Genomic DNA, 16,320 nt, shown 5'->3' with positions numbered 1-16,320 from the left:
ATATACATATATCCCCATATCCCCTCCTTCTTGCGTCTCCCTCCCTCCCACCCTCCCTATCCCACCCCTCCAGGTGGTCACAAAGCAGCGAGCTGATCTCCCTGTGCTATGCGGCTGCTTCCCACTAGCTGTCTATTTTACATTTGGTAGTGTATATATGTCCATGCCACTCTCTCACTTTGTCCCAGCTTACGCTTCTCCCTCCCTGTGTCTTCAAGGCCATTCTCTATGTCTACATCTTTATTCCTGTCCTGCCCCTAGGTTCCTCAGAACCATTTTTTTTTTTTGGATTCCATACATATGTGTAGCATACGGTATTTGTTTTTCTCTTTCTGACTTACTTCATTCTGTATGACAGACTCTAGGTCCATCCACCTCACTACAAATAACTCAATTTCGTTTCTTTTTATGGCTGAGTAATATTCCATTGTATATATGTGCCACATCTTCTTTATCCATTCATCTGTCGATGGACACTTAGCTTGCTTCCTTGTGCTGGCTATTGTGAATAGTGCTGCAGTGAACATTGTGGTACATGACTCTTTTAGAGTTATGGTTTTCTCAGGGCATATGCCCAGCAGTGGGATTGCTAGGTTGTATGGTAGTTCAATTTTTAGTTTTTTAAGGAACCTCCATACTGTTCTCCATAGTGGCTGTATCAATTTACATTCCCACCAACAGTGTAGGAGGGTTCCCTTTTCTCCACACCCTCCCCAGCATTTATTGTTTGTAGATTTTTTTGATGATGGCCATTCTGACCAGTGTGAGGTGATACCTCATTGTACTTTTGATTTGCATTTCTCTAATGATTAGTGATATTGAACATCCTTTCATGTGTTTGTTGGCAATCTGTGTATCTTCTTTGGAGAAATGTCTGTTTAGGTCTTCTACCCATTTTTGCATTGGGTTGTTTGTTTTTTTGATATTGAGCTGCATGAACTGCTTGTATATTTTGGAGATTAATCCTTTGTCAGTTGTTTCATTTGCAGATATTTTCTCCCATTTTGAGGGTTGTCTTTTCATCTTGTTTATGGTTTCCTTTGCTGTGCAAAAGCTTTTAAGTTTCATTAGGTCCCATTTGTTTATTTTTGTTTTTATTTCCATTACACTAGGAGGTGGGTCAAAAAGGATCTTGCTGTGATTTATGTCATAGAGTGTTCTGCCTATGTTTTCCTCTAAGAGTTTTATAGTGTCTGGCCTTACTACAGTGTTATTATTATATATTATGTGCTGTAATTGTGGAGACCATTTGAGCAAAATGGATATTTGATAATACAACATGGAGAAAGTTATGATGTCATTTGCTGTCTATCAGGTTCTAGATAGGAGATAAAACTTTACGATTTATGAATATAAGTGACGATATTCTACAGCTTCAATAATATAGTAGTTTTAAAGAAAATCATTCATTTCATATTTATATAATATATGTTTTTCACATTATAAAATTGTATTTATTTTAAAACATATGGAAAAGAAAGATATTTAAATACAACATAATTATGTAAGTTGCATGTTTAGATTATTTTAATGTGATATGGTATCATGAGAATTATTCATGCCATTAATTTTCTTTGAAAACGTATTTTCAAATGTTTACATAGTATTTCATTGTATAAACTATCCTAAAGTGTAAATACTTCTTTATTCTTGGGTATATTGGAATTTGGGGGAATAATTTCTCTTAAACAAGTACTTAGACCTTAACAGAGCTATTATGAGATTGTGCAAAGTACCAAATTTATCAATTTAGAACAGTGTGTTAAGAACTATACATGCTGTTACTGTTTCATATTTTGTGTTGACAAATACCTTGGTGATAATTTTCTTGTGTATTTTGCCAAGGCATACCACAATAAAGACCTATATGTTAGAGATAATTTTTCTTTGACTATAATTCCAGAATATTATTGGGAAAACTAGATTAAAAGTTATAGATTAAAATATAACAAACCATGAAAAAAATCATGTTCAAAAATTATAAGGGAATTCTTACTTCCAACCCTGATACTGAAATATTTCTAATGTACTTCTGGGCAATATAGATAACATAGGTATTTTTAAAATTCATTAAGATTAATTAATACAATTATGCTTAACACCTTCTCCTAAAAGATAATGAGATGATCATTATCAGTAATGAAAAATCTTATACTATTTGTTGCAGGTACAAGAAAATAAAAACTGAAGCTTTTAACCTATAAGAAAATCTGATATTAGATATGACTTGGGCTTAATCTCAGATGTACCATTTCCATTTTATGATGTATTTCTGGGTCTGTCTGACAAAATGACTTGGCAGGGAAGGCTTTCCCACGGTCAAGCACCCATGTCTACCAAGGATCAGTAGCACACCTGGAGCAGTTTCTCACAAGGTTTACAGTTCTCTCCTATGGCCTTGCTCCAGATTCTCAGGGGCCTGTATCATGATCCTCTTGCTGCTATGTGCCATAAGTCTCAGATTTGGCAGCCTCCCTTTCACCCAGGGCTGGAGTAGTATTCCTAGGTGTGGCATGTGATGTTTCAAGATCCAAAGAGGCCTACCAGGCACTGTGCTGTCTTTTTGTGCTAGGGGATATAAAATGCAATAATTTGCCTCTTATTTTGGAAGCGATATCTGAGTAGGCCCCTGCCTATTGCATCCCTAATTTTTCTCTAAATTGGCATGTCTCTCAAATCTTTACAGGTCTTAACACTCAGTTCATGAAGCACGCATGTGTTACCAAGGTCTCTAGTGTACTAGCCGTCTCTTGCTTTTCCTGTCCAGTTGGCATGATGTCATCAATATAAGTGATTAATGTGATACTCTGGGGATATTTATGTTGTTCAGACCTCTTTGTACTATTTTGTGATGGAGGGCAGGAAGTTAACACAGCTCTGAGGAAAACAGTAAATGAATTCATTCTACTTAAACACGAGTTGTTTCTGATTCTCTTTTTAATCGAAATGGAAAACAACACATTCACCAGAAATGGTCAGATACAAAGTAACTGAGGCCTTATTAATCTGCTTTATTTGGCACAATAGCAGTGATCAAGGATGTTGCCTGATTCAGCCTGCCCTCGTCTAAAATCATTCTCAAGGATATATCCAGTTTTTTTCCAGGGGCCAGACTGGCTAATCAAATGCAGAGAAGACTGAGAACATCACCACTGAATTCTTTAGGTCATTAATAGTGGTGCTAATTTCTACCATCCCATCCCTCTCTACCCCTGGGATGTAATATTATTTTTCAGTTGCTACCTTGGTTGGGGGAGGTTAGTTTCATAGGTTTCCACCTGGCCTTATCTGCTATAAAGCTCTTCCCTATAGGCTACGTTTGTGAGGGATCATTCTAACTGCAAAGTATAACAATTCAGACTATGTACCTGAGTACTGGAGAAATGAACACTGAATCAATCCCATTTGTCCACTGTGAGCTGGACTTTAGCCAGGGCTTCATTTATTATAGGGAGCCAGTAACACCTGACTTTACTCGAGGGCCATGATGATGCCTTAATGTCCACTCAGACCCCAGTTCTCCCGCTATTTCAGTGATCCTCCTACCTCAGTGCACAGTGACCTGAGTAAATGGCCATAGCTCCCCCTGAGGGAAAGACTGAAGAATCATTACAGTCTTGTAATAGCTGCAAGGTTCTCTCTTCCAGGGACCAGGCCACTTTGTTACTCAGTGGGTTCCAGATTTGAAAACTGGCTCAGAGAAATGAGTAAGAGCTCGTTACTTTTTATTGGAGCAATTGCCCTCATGCCTCTGCCCCTGCATTTTTGCCTTTTTTGGTTATAGATGTTAAGCAGCACCCTTCTTGACAGCTCATCAGTTTTGCCCCCAGGGGTGCTATGCTCTATTAACCATCTGCACAACTCCCTGAGGATAAAGCCCCCTTGGCTTCTCCACTGACCTTGCCTTGCAATTAATGTAATTGCAGCCTCCTGGCTTCTGGTGATTAAACGGTGCCACCTGGCTTCTATTGGTGGGGGGGCGTAATCAGCCTGGAAGTTAATGAGCTTAGCGCCACGGCAGCTACAACTGTCTTCACCCCAGCCTGCAGAGACGAGCTACTGGTGAACTTCTTAATGATACTGAGCATTGTCAACAGAAGGGGGTGAATCTCCCCTTTCACCAGAGGAGGCCTAACCTCCTTAGTGAATGGTGTGTTCTCGCATCCCTCCTCTGGAACCCAGCCTCAGGTGGGTCTCCTGGTCTTTCTTGTACCTCCATTCCAGAATATCCAGTGACCTCAGCCTCTTTATTCCCTTCTCTACCATCTGTTAGGATAACGCAGGCGTTTCCGCTTCGCTGAGCATGGGCCTTTGTTTTTCCTAGGACTCAGAGAACCACCCTGCATGGAGTTTGCTCCATTTCCTGGGCTTCTTTCCAGGACCAGGGTGTTAAACCCTGTGTCCCGAAAACTATCAGCCCAAGTGAATAAATTCTTGTTTGTCCAGCGTAGCCCCCTTAATCACTCATCCTTAAATTCCAACCCTAGGAGTTGACGCCTACTTGTACAAGCTAGCTAATTCTTAAAACTCTGGTTGGATAGTCTGTTTCATCACTTATGAGGCCCAGTACTTCTCCAGGAAGGTTAGGGAGGGATGTCGCACTGGTGGCAGACAGGAAAGGTAATAAGAGTAGTTCCTGAAGGGTTCATCTCTTATGTAGCAGGTGGGAGGGGGGTGCCCTGCATAATCATCGTCCAGCACGGTGGAAAGGCTGGCTCTTATGAAGGAGGGGTGGGCTACCACTGTAAACCTAGAGGGGTTTGCAGGGTCTGCAGAGTCAGCACCCCCAGGTGCACACATCCACATCTCCCAGCTCATGTTGCAGGATCCCACATTTTCCTTACCAAGTCCTTGACTGCTGCATAACACACATACGTTGGCTGAGTGTATTAGTCAGGGTTCTCTAGGGAAACAGGACGGAGAGGGGGAGGGGGAGGGAGACTGTATTATGACAAACTGACTCGCAATTATGGAGAAAGAGAAGTCCCACCACCTACTCTTTATAGGGTGGAGACCGAGGAAAATCAGTTGTTTAATTCAGAGTTCGAAAGCCTGAGAACCAGGAAAGCCGAGGGCTGGTGATCAATGTCCCAGCTGAAGCAATCAGGGAAAAAGGGGAGGATTCCTCCTTCTCTACCTTGTGTTCTGTTCAGGCTCCCAGCAGATCGGATAGTGTTCACCCACATCCACACAGGGAGGAGGCAACCTGCTTTCCTGATTCCACCAATTCAAATGCTCATCTCATCCAGAAACACCCTCACAGAGTCACCCAGAAATAATACGTAATCTGGGCACCCCTTGGCCAGTCACGTTGACACAGAAAACATCACACGCCATGCTGAGTATTCAAAAGTCTTTGGACTCTAAATTTTACAACTGTTTATTCGGGCTGCCTCTCAGCTATTTCTCTTCCTCCGTATGAAATCTTTAGCCAATGAGATGACACATTTTGCCAGGCACTATCCGTGCCCCAACCTACCAACCAGGATAGAATCCGCTTGTCTGCCGAGTGGTGAATGGGTCAGTTCCAAATCTCCATATCAGCTGCCTGCTTTCTGTTTCACTGAGAACTTTCCCAAGCTCCTACCATGATCTTTTTATATCTACTATCCATATCTGCACACATATACACTTTCTCTTTGCCTTTTATGCTGTAGGAACTCTCAGCGCTTCTATTTAAAGCCAATCCCTCCACTTTTGCAATCGATTCTATGCCCCTCACTTACTTAAATATATTACTCCAGCAATTTTCTCTTGTTTATATTGCATCATCAATTTGTCAGTATAGCTGCATTCATCACTTCTCTTAACTGCTTATACCGTTAACATAGCACTCAGCTGCCATAATCACTCACATAGACCCCTGTGAAGCCTCCTAAATGTTCTCCCTACTTCCCCCTTTCCCCCCCCGCCAGCCTATTCTCAGCACAACAGAGGGAATCTTATAAAATTTAAGTCAGATCATGTTCTTCTTCTGCTCAGAGTTCCCCACTATAATTCCATCTCAGCAGGCAAGGTCTTATAATGCTCTACAAGGCCTTACATGATCTGGTTGCCCATTCCATCTCTGAACTCATCTCGTAGTACACTTTCCCTCACTCCATTCCTGTTGCATTTTCTCTGCATATTCTTGAATATGCCAGACATTTTCCACCTTAAGAAACTAGCACTAGTTCCCTCTCCAGGGAATACCCCTCCCCTCAGATATTTGCCTGGCCAATGCCCTCACTCCTTTCAGGTATTTGCTCAGACATCACCTTTTCAAAGAGATATACTCTGGCACTCTGTTTAGAGCTCCTGTTCTCATTAGCTTGTTTCATCTTTTTTCCCATAAGACTTCTCATCTTCTAACATACAAGTGTGCTTCCCTAATTTATCACAACTGTTCTTCTTTCACTGCCTCCTCTCAAGAGAATGTAAGCTCTGAAGATGATGTTTAATATGAAATGTGAATGACAAGAAGAAAATATATTCCTGGTAGAAATGCTAATGTCAGATCCCAAAGGAGAAATGGAGTAGCTGTTTCTGAGGAACCAAAGGAGGCCAAGCATGATGGAAGTTTAGTAGGGCAAGGTTTGCCCAGGATTGAGAGGGGGTCTGGAATGTAAGATTTTTCAGGGCTAAAAGGAAGACAGTCTCAGGCAAGCCTTGGCATTGGTATTGGGATAGGCAACATCCTAAGATATTCGCCAAGATTCTACCCCATGGTGTATGCACATCTTTTCCCAGTTATTCAATCAAACACTAAAGCAGGTGCTGCTTTGAACTCCCTAATCAGTAGACCCTAATAAAGGGAGAGTATCCTAGATGGGCCTGAACTAATTAAATGGGCTGTTAAAAGAATCCGGAGGGACTTTACAAAAGCAGCACAGGTTCTCTTACTGACCTGAAAGCGAGTAGGCAGCCATGTTGTGAGCTTCCTCTGAAGGCAGGGGTCACATGAGTAGGAACTGAGAGTGGCTTCTAGCGGCTGAGAGTGATCCCAAGCACCAGCCACCAAGAAATGGGGACTTACGTCCTTCAACTGTAGACACTAAATTCTACCAACAACTTGAATGAATTTGATAGACGACCCAAGCTCCGGATGAGAATGTGGCCCCAGCTGACACCTTGATTTCAGCTTTGTGAGGCCCTGAGCAGTGAACCTAGTTACGCCACACCAAGACTTCTGCCCTGCAGAAACTGTGAGTTAATAAATGGGTATTGTTTTATGTAGCTAAGTTTGTGGTAATTTGTTACATGGAAGTAGAAAATTAATACAGTGTTCTGAAGCAAGGAGGAGTTTTTAAGAGAGATTCAGACTACTAAAGGCAGGCTCTAGATCACGTAAGTCTTAAGTCAGAGGATGGAGTTTGGATTTTATTCTTAGTGCTATGGGAAGATAAAAGAAGATTTTAAACGGAGAGGTGCAAGACGAAATAGTTTTTTACCTGACATGCCCATGACCACTGGATCCTTAAAAATAATACCTATGTGTCAGATGCCTGAATCCTCACAGAGTTTATCTATCTCACCTCTCATATAGGTGTCACAACAGTGTCCCCCAGAGTGGATCAATGTGATATCCTGCCAAATGTCCAGGGAGTTCTGATCTCTTTGGACTATATTATGACACACCGTGGGGGAGTTAATGCAACCCTGGGGCAAAACTGTAAATGCATTCCGTTGTCTGTTTCAGGTAATTGTAAACTTTTAGTGAGACTTTTTTTTTTTTACTGGTACCATTATACGTAGAAAAGAATACGTTCACTAAATCAATGTACACATGCCATGTGCAGAGGACTCTATTAACCTACTCTGAAAAAGATACTATACCTGGCAAGGTGGCTGCAGTTGGAGTTATTACTTGGTTTAGTTTGCAGTGGTCTATTTTCACTAGGATCTAATTTATGTAGGAAATAGAGATGTGTAAGAACCTACACTCCTGCATTTCTAAAATCCTTATTGGAGACAATTTCTATCACACTCCTCCTCCAAGGCAATACCGTTTATACTGTTTTTGATGTACTCTAAGGGCTGAGGAATGGCGGTGGGGTGGTGTTGTGATGGATAGTTTCAGATGCTGCCACTTGGCTTTCAGGTAACTATTAATTGATCCCAGCTTTTTGTTGTCTTCTTGTAAAGCATACATTGAGTTTAGTTCATTCAATGCCATTTTTCCTAAACTTACTATTTCCTCCATATGTTTCAAATAACTGGTAAATTGCACATTCCTTTGCACTGGTGGATTCTTCTGATTTATGAGTGAATTCTTCACAACTGGACCAACACCTCGTGCCAGGGAATATCCTATGCTTACCTAACCACAGGTGATGTCCTGCATGGCAGCTGGCGATGAGTGATCCAGCTCCAAGATTCAGCTCATGCCTGCTTTCTTGGACCCACTCTTGACGTCAACTATCACAGTTTGGATCTCTAGGAAGCAGACTCTGAGATGAAGTTCAACGTGCAGACCTTTTCTAGGGAGAGTCCTAGAAATTAATACTTATGGAAGGGAGGTAAAAGAAGTAGAGTTGGGCAGAGGAAAATGAGCAGTAACATGGGTCTGATAGCTTAGCCCCATCACAGGGAGCTAGCTCTGAAGATAAAAGTGGCCCTTTACAGTGTCCATCAAAGCAGGTATTACTGATTATCATAGGTTACCGTGAGTACTTTCTAGGAAAGCAGAAGTTTGTTTGATCTTCACGTCAGTCATTTTTAATGAACAACCGGTTCAAATGGCTGGGCATTTTCATGCTTGCCTCAACAGTCATTGGATACAATTCACTCTGGAAATGATGCGACCTTGGCTAAGACAGCTCTCTGCAGCTGAGGCAATCCCTAAAGGGGTTGACAGCTGAAGACTGTCTGCTGCTAGCATTCCCAGCAGCCAGGGCAACAGAGTCTCCCTTTTAATGAGATTTGGGAAGTGTACTTCTATGTCCATCAGAACCCCTGTCATTGATTATCATAGGTTGCCAGGGAGTACTTCCTGAGTAGGGAGACTTTTTTCTTTTTTCATCTTCACATCAGCCATTTTAATGAAAAGTCAGTACAAGCAACAAAATACCAATGACTCAGTGACCCTCAGGTTCTCAGTCTAGCTGACACAGGCCTTGGGTAACCACACCTTGGTCATTACCATGAGGCCCGGCACTTCTGATCCTGATGTGAGGTGTGGAGATGTCTCTAAGGGACCCTGTGTAGTTCTCTGGGTGCTGTGTTATGCTTCTGGCAGCATCTGCTGACAGGCCCAAGGCCCCAGTGACCCCCTACTTGAGGTCACTGAGGATCAGGAGGCCCTACTAAGTGGCTTTTGCATAGAGAGCCCCACGCTGCTCTTGGTCGGATTTTGCCTGTGGTCCAGGAGGCCGGGAGAGAGACAGTGAGCTTCTCCACCTTCCTAGTGTGCTTCTGCTGGTGGTAGACAAAACTGTTCTTAAGCATGAAGCTGAGGCTGCACTTCGCATCGTGGAAGGACCTCTTCCTGGTGTGGAGCTGCAGGTGGTTGATCAGGTTCTCCTTTCAGCTGTAGCACCCCTCACACTCATGCCACTGGAAGGGGCACTCACTTGTGTACAGGGTGCCGTGCCCTTGGAGCCAGAAGCACACCTGCTCTTATTGCGCGTGGGGACACCGGCGGGGCTGGCTCCTCTTAAAGCCTGCTGGTGCCTGGCCAAGTGCCACCACTTCTGTGCACAGTGCCTCCCAAGCTCCCCATCCAGGTGCAGCAGTGAGGACGGCAGGGCCTCCAAGTCTAACTGCAGCCAGCGGGGCTTCCTGCCATCAGTACCAGGAGGAGGGCCTCTGGGTCTGGGGGTTTACTCTGGTAGCACTCAGCTGTAGAGCTCATCCAGGCATGGAGGGATTTGGCGAGGTACGTGGCTCTAGCCCATGGATCCCAGCTCCCTGTCATCCTCTCTAACACAAAGTCTCAGGGCTCTCTTCTCAGGAGTTCCCTTCCTTTTGGTAAAGTGTGCGTTTTGGGGGTTTAAGCTACTGCTCACGTCACCACCAGTGCCTTTCTGTATATTAAACTCTGCACTGAGTCTTCAGTATCTCTCCATCAAGAAAGGAAAGAGCTTTCCCTTTTAGGGCCCGGGGACTTTCAAAGGGGAGATGCAGAGAAAGGATGATTGGGCTTCTTCAGGCACAAGCCCTCTCAACACATTGATTCCCAGGGAGCACAGGTTCCATTTTAGCACGTGCCTGTGTACTTGAGTATGTGTTCCTGTGTGTGCTCGTGTGTGAGGGGTCAGCCGGTGTCACACTTCATACAGCCATAGCTCATTTTTGACATCCTGACCTCGCCCAGCTATCAGCTGAGCCAAATCTCTCTGGCTTCTCTCACTTGTCCACTCTGTGGAGTTAACGCCACACGTGGTCTAATTTACAAACTGCTCTCCTACCATCTCCCCAGTACGTACACATAACACTGTATTCTGTCATATTTGTTACACATCTAACCCCCCATTTGTGGGTTCAGTGTTTACCTTTTAAAAATTTTATTATGAGACTTTGAAAATCAAAGATTATGACCAGATACCTGAGTTATGTGTTCCCCAATATTTCATGACAGTTGAGTCCTAAAGATTTTTTTGGCACATAATAGGCTCATTTGTTGGTGCAAAGACAGGATCACGAGGGGGGACTATTGCCTAATTTTGCAGATTAGGATATTATAATTTTATCCACACGCTAGTCATAAAATGCACACAATACAACCTATCATTAAAATACCTTTTGGAGAACTATTGCTTCGCTATAAAATTGGTAAAACTTTCAATCAAATAAGATGAACGGAAGGGTCTCTGTTCTGTGCTTGGCGATCCACTCCCTTCTTTCATGCCACGTATTATTTCCTGTTTCACACCGTGCCATAATCCACACTGGTTTGCACCAGATTGGGATATTCAGTGAGTCCAATGCTTTATACTAACTGCAAAAACATCATTTTCTCTGACAATGCCTGCTTCAAGATTAGACCTTAAGAACAAAATCTTTCTCACCTGAGTTTCTATTCTAATGACATCTGTTCCTAATTTGCTAATGCAAATATCCCTGATGGGCTTCAGGAGGATCTGTGGCCTGTTTCTTCTTTGACATTTCTAGTGTGAAGTGGAAAACAGTGCCTGGCATGAAGAAAAGAATGGAAGTTTTTTTTGAAGTTGTAATTATAAGCCTCTATACAAATGAAAGCTATTATTGTTCTTCTTATTAATTCAATTTGTAAAATAAATATAATACTGATAATGGAATGATACATAACTATCAAAATAAGCCACTATATATTAGTGCTTATCAAACAATAAAGAAGAATCCTCTGGAATGTTTATATAATTGTAGATGTCTTGATCCCATTTCTCAAGACTCCAATTTAGTAGGTTTGGGTGGGGTTCAAGAATTTTTAGCAACCACGCTAGATAATTCTGGTGCAAGTGCTGAGCAGTCATTAGTTAGAGAGTTATGACAATAAGCTTTTAGGTTCATAAATTGGTTGAAATTGTTGGAAGGAGATGATAAACTAGAATTTGAGTTTAAAGATTATCCCAAACTCTTCCACCTTGAAGTCACTGCCAGAACCCAAGCCACGGCTCTTTCCATCATCACCTCCTAACTAGCATGTACAGATGCAAGTTTGGTGTGACAGAATTCAGATTTAAAAACCTTACTGAATTTAGTAAGTTTTACTATGATGCTCATGAAAAAGCCAGATCTTTTGCACTTTAAATGATTCCATTTGACTATGTTGACATCAATATATTAACATAGATTCTTAGTATTCTGAATGATGCTTTGATAGGCAGAAATATCATTGCATGTCTCTTTAAAAAACCTTGCACATGAAAGAATTTTGCTCTAAACATTCTTTTGTAACCTCCAAGAGATATGAATACAAGTTCCTTACTTGCAACAAGAAAGCTGGAGATAATAAATAGGTGTAAGAGTCCAAGAAAATCAACCCAAATCTATTTGGACTGTATATATCCTCTCTGGAGATTCTAAAGAATTTTTAAAAGATGCAAAGACAACTTATCCCTCTTTTCAACTTATATCCTGGTAGATACTGTGGTTTCTCTGGATAGACATTGAAATGCAGTATTAACATATGGTCCATATGCATTTCTAATTAAAATGTTCAATGTCAAGTAGAGGAGATTCTTCTTTACATAAATTACTTTGCATTTTTCTTTGTTTTCCAAGCTGAGAATTTTTGGAAAATATCATTTGGCTGTATACTTTCATTGGGAATAATATTTTTGGCCTGGCGTTCTTATTGATGTCAAGTCTTGGCTTATACTAAAAGTGGGAAAGTCGAAATTGCTCAGCAGCAGTATATGTGAACCTGGGAGAAAAACATGTAGGCAGTAAACATGCTGGCATGATAATAGAGAAAACAGTAAGCAAAGTGCAGTGAAAGAATGTTAAAAAAAAAAACCAACAACCCATACTGAGCTCTTTTAGAATTTAAAAAATCATGAAATCATGATAGATTTAATCTTAAATCTGATTGATTTATATATTTACAATTTGAGAAAAGAGTCACTTAATCTGAGTTAGTTGTGAATTCAGAAGCTTTTTATACCTTGTATCTTACTGTCACTTTTCAACCTGGCTACCCCCAAGCAAAACATACCAAGGGAATGCGTATAATTGTATAGTTCTTTCAGAGAACTAGGGCTTTTCTTTCTGTTGTTCGTAACAGTTTGCATGGACAGAAGAATCGCGGTTGCGAGTGTGAGCGTAAATTGTAATGCAAGTTCTTAGTAATTTTTATAAAAACCTCGTTTTACTTAAGAAACTGTATCCCACTACAATAAGAAATGAATGGGAGTTGAGAAAGGAGGGGTAAGATTTAGGAACGTGGTGAAGGATAATCTGAAGCACAGAAGTGGGGAGAGATGCCATGGCAGTCAGGAAGGGGTAATGGCCCAAGGATTAAGTGAAGATTCTCATTCACTGGTTAAAATAAATTGAATTTGAAATTTTAATTTTTTAAGTTGTGTTAACATCTCCCAAATCAAAGAGTCATATGTTTGTTGTTTTTTTTTTTTTACGGTACGCGGGCCTCTCCCTGTTGTGGCTTCTCCCGTTGCGGAGCACAGGCTCCGGACGCGCAGGCGCAGCGGCCATGGCTCACGGGCCCAGCCGCTCCGCGGCATGTGGGATCTTCCCGGACCGGGGCACGAGCCCGTGTCCCCTGCATCGGCAGGCGGACCCTCAACCACTGCGCCACCAGGGAAGCCCAAAGAGTCATATGAAATTATTTTATCCTGGACTTGATAGAGAGTATAGATACCTTTCTTAGCTCTGAATCTTGGCAAACAGGAACTTGATTCTTTTCCCCTTCACTTTGTTATATTCGATCCTTTTTCCAGGGGTTAGCTTAAATGCCACTTCCTCAATTCCTAGAGTAGGTAATGGGGAGTATTACCCATTACCAACTCTAGGAATTGAAGAAGTGACATTTAATACATACTTCAATGTTTTGCTGGCATAAAGTTCATCATAACTTCCTTCAAATTAATTGCTTAATCACTGTCTTCCTACCTACATTGTAAGCTACAAGAAGGCAGGGAGCACATCAGTTGTATTCAGAATGTAGCACTTTAGTAAACAGAGTAAGTGGTCAATAAATATTTGCTGTATTGGCTCTAGTGGGTGCTCTCCCCTCACACATCTTTTCTCACTGAGGACTTCTTTGTCGTACCTGGCCCCAAATTTCAGACATTACAGTCCTACATTTCATTTTTTTTAGGTTAGACCAACTTGTCCCTAAAATGTGTGCTACAAATGTTAGTCTTAAAAGATATTCTGGCAAGAAGAAAAATCTAGGGTTAAACAGGTTTTGGAAATGCTGTGTACTATCTAGTATTCTTTTTTGTTTGTTTTTTAGTAAAAAGTATACTTTAACATGTCAAAGGCTTTACATCCTGTGATAAAGAAAACCACTTAACCTTATTTAACGTGTCATTTTATAGGCTTACTAGAACTTACAGCCCCTTCCTCGTGACTTTTCCATTACATCTGGGTGTTTTTTTTTGTATTTTATTTTATTTTTTGAATTTTATTTTATTTATTTTTATATATTAGGTTCTTATTAGTTATCTGTTTTATACCTATTAGTGTGTATATGTCAATCCCAATCTCCCAGTTCATCCCACCACCACCCCACCCCACGCCCCCCGCTTTCCCCCCTTGGTGTCCATACAATTGTTCTCTACATCTGTGTCTCTGTTTCTGCCCTGCAAACCGGTTCACCTGTACCATTTTTCCATAACATCTTATAGAACAATTATGTCACGAAACGCCTTTTGGGGAAAGGTTGAGTTGTTTACAACAGCATCTATCTCTTGACTTATATCAAGGCCCTTTCCCAGCACACATGAATATCTAGTAATTATAACCTGGATTCTAGCCCCATTTTCACTATTTACTAACCATGTTACCTTAAGCTATAAAAACTCATGACAGTTCTATGAGGATCAATTTTCCACTTCTGCAATGTTATCTGATCTGCTGTAATGGGTTGAATGGTGGCTCCCCAACATATTTATGTCCTAACTTGCAGAATCTCTGAATATGACCTTATTTGGAAATAGGCTCTTTCCAGGTATAATCAAGTTGAGCATCTTGAGATGGGACCATCCTGGATTATCCAGGTGGGTCCAAGATCCAATGACAAATGCCCTTATAAGAGACAGAAGAGGAGAAAATGTAGACTTGGAGGATAAGTTCATGTGGAAAAGAGGGCAGAAATTAGAGTTATATAGTCACAAGTCAGGAAAATATTATTTCTCTTATTTCATAAAATTTTGTTATTAATGGTAGCGTTTGTGTTGGTAGTAGTAATAGCAATATTAGTAGCAGTTACTGCTTATTGAGAAACTATGTTATGATATACACTGTTCTAGGCCTTCATGTATATTTTCAGGTAGAATCCTTAATTTTCAGAGAAGAAAGTTAAAACTCAGAAGTTGAATATCAAGCCCACAATCACACAGATGGCCAGTTCTGAAACTGGAATTTGAACATAAGTCTTGCTAACTTACCATTACATCATGACAACTTTGTTTTAGCCCATGTTTACTTCTGAAGGAAAATCTTGGTAGCTTGTTATAGGCTATTACATAAAAAATGGTTTAATGCCAGGAAGGGATCCTTACTTGCTAGAGGAGAGTACTCATTTATGGAAGGCAGAGCAGTGGGGAAAATAGGAATTATCAATAGAAGGACAAGGACGGCCGCACATAGGGCCTTAAGGAGGACCAGTGAAAGAGAAAGTCCCAAGTGTGCTGGTAAAAATGGGCTAGGGAGTCTTATGCTCTTTTCACAAAGAAGGTGCTCTACATGATAACTGGCAACTAATTATTTTCATGTCTAGATCAGCAAGGTGCTAGGAGAAGGAAAGCTTTCCACCACCATCAAATCCTAGAAGAGAAAAATCTCAACAGCTGTTGTTCCTTCAAGGTTTATTATTCCTTGTAATATAGACTGTTTAGAAAATGTGCCATATCCATGCATTTGCCACCAAAAGATCAGCCAGGCCTTTTCCCTTTCTTAATTTTGACTATAACACTTAAATTTCCTCAACAGTCTCTCATTCTTTTTTTTTATTCCTATCATGTTTATCCTTTTGGCTTATTTAATCTACATTTTCCTTTTAAATTTCTTAAATAAGATGACACAGATCAGTTAATGTTAAATGTTTTACATTTTTGTTTTGAACTGAATACATGTTTTTGCTTTTTAATTTTTGCTCATAATGAGCAAGATCCATGACCAAACTAAGTTTTGAAATTCTGTGTTATACTTAGAGGAAGGGGGGCATTGTGTTTATACAAATATGAATACATACATTAAATAAATATGTTTTCGTTATTACATCAGGAAAAAAGCTTATGGTGAACAAAAGTACAGGCTATCAGTCTTGAGTCGTGTGTACTGAAATCTGAGTGACAAAATGCCCTATTTTTGAGACGACAAGTTCCTCACCTTTATAACTCTACTTGTAATTATAGGGAGGTAATGTAAATGCAAAAATTGCAGAGGAAGGAACACTCCCAAACTCATTCTATGAGGCCACCATCACCCTGATAACAAAACCAAAGATACTACCAAAAAAGAAAATTACAGATCAATATCACTGATGAATATAGATGCAAAAATCCTCAAAAAAATACTAGCAAACAGAATCCAACAACACATTAAAAGGATCGTACACCATGATCAAGTGGGGTTTATCCCAGGGATGCAAGGATTCTTCAATATATGCAAATCAATCAATGTGATACACCATATTAACACATTGAAGAAGAAAAACCATATGATCGTCTCAAT

The sequence above is a fragment of the Physeter macrocephalus genome, chromosome 7, assembly GCF_002837175.3.
Source record: "Physeter macrocephalus isolate SW-GA chromosome 7, ASM283717v5, whole genome shotgun sequence".
Taxonomy (NCBI): Eukaryota; Metazoa; Chordata; class Mammalia; order Artiodactyla; family Physeteridae; genus Physeter; species Physeter macrocephalus.
The sequence above is the reverse complement of the archived record's forward strand: the minus strand, read 5'-3'. Positions refer to the sequence as shown.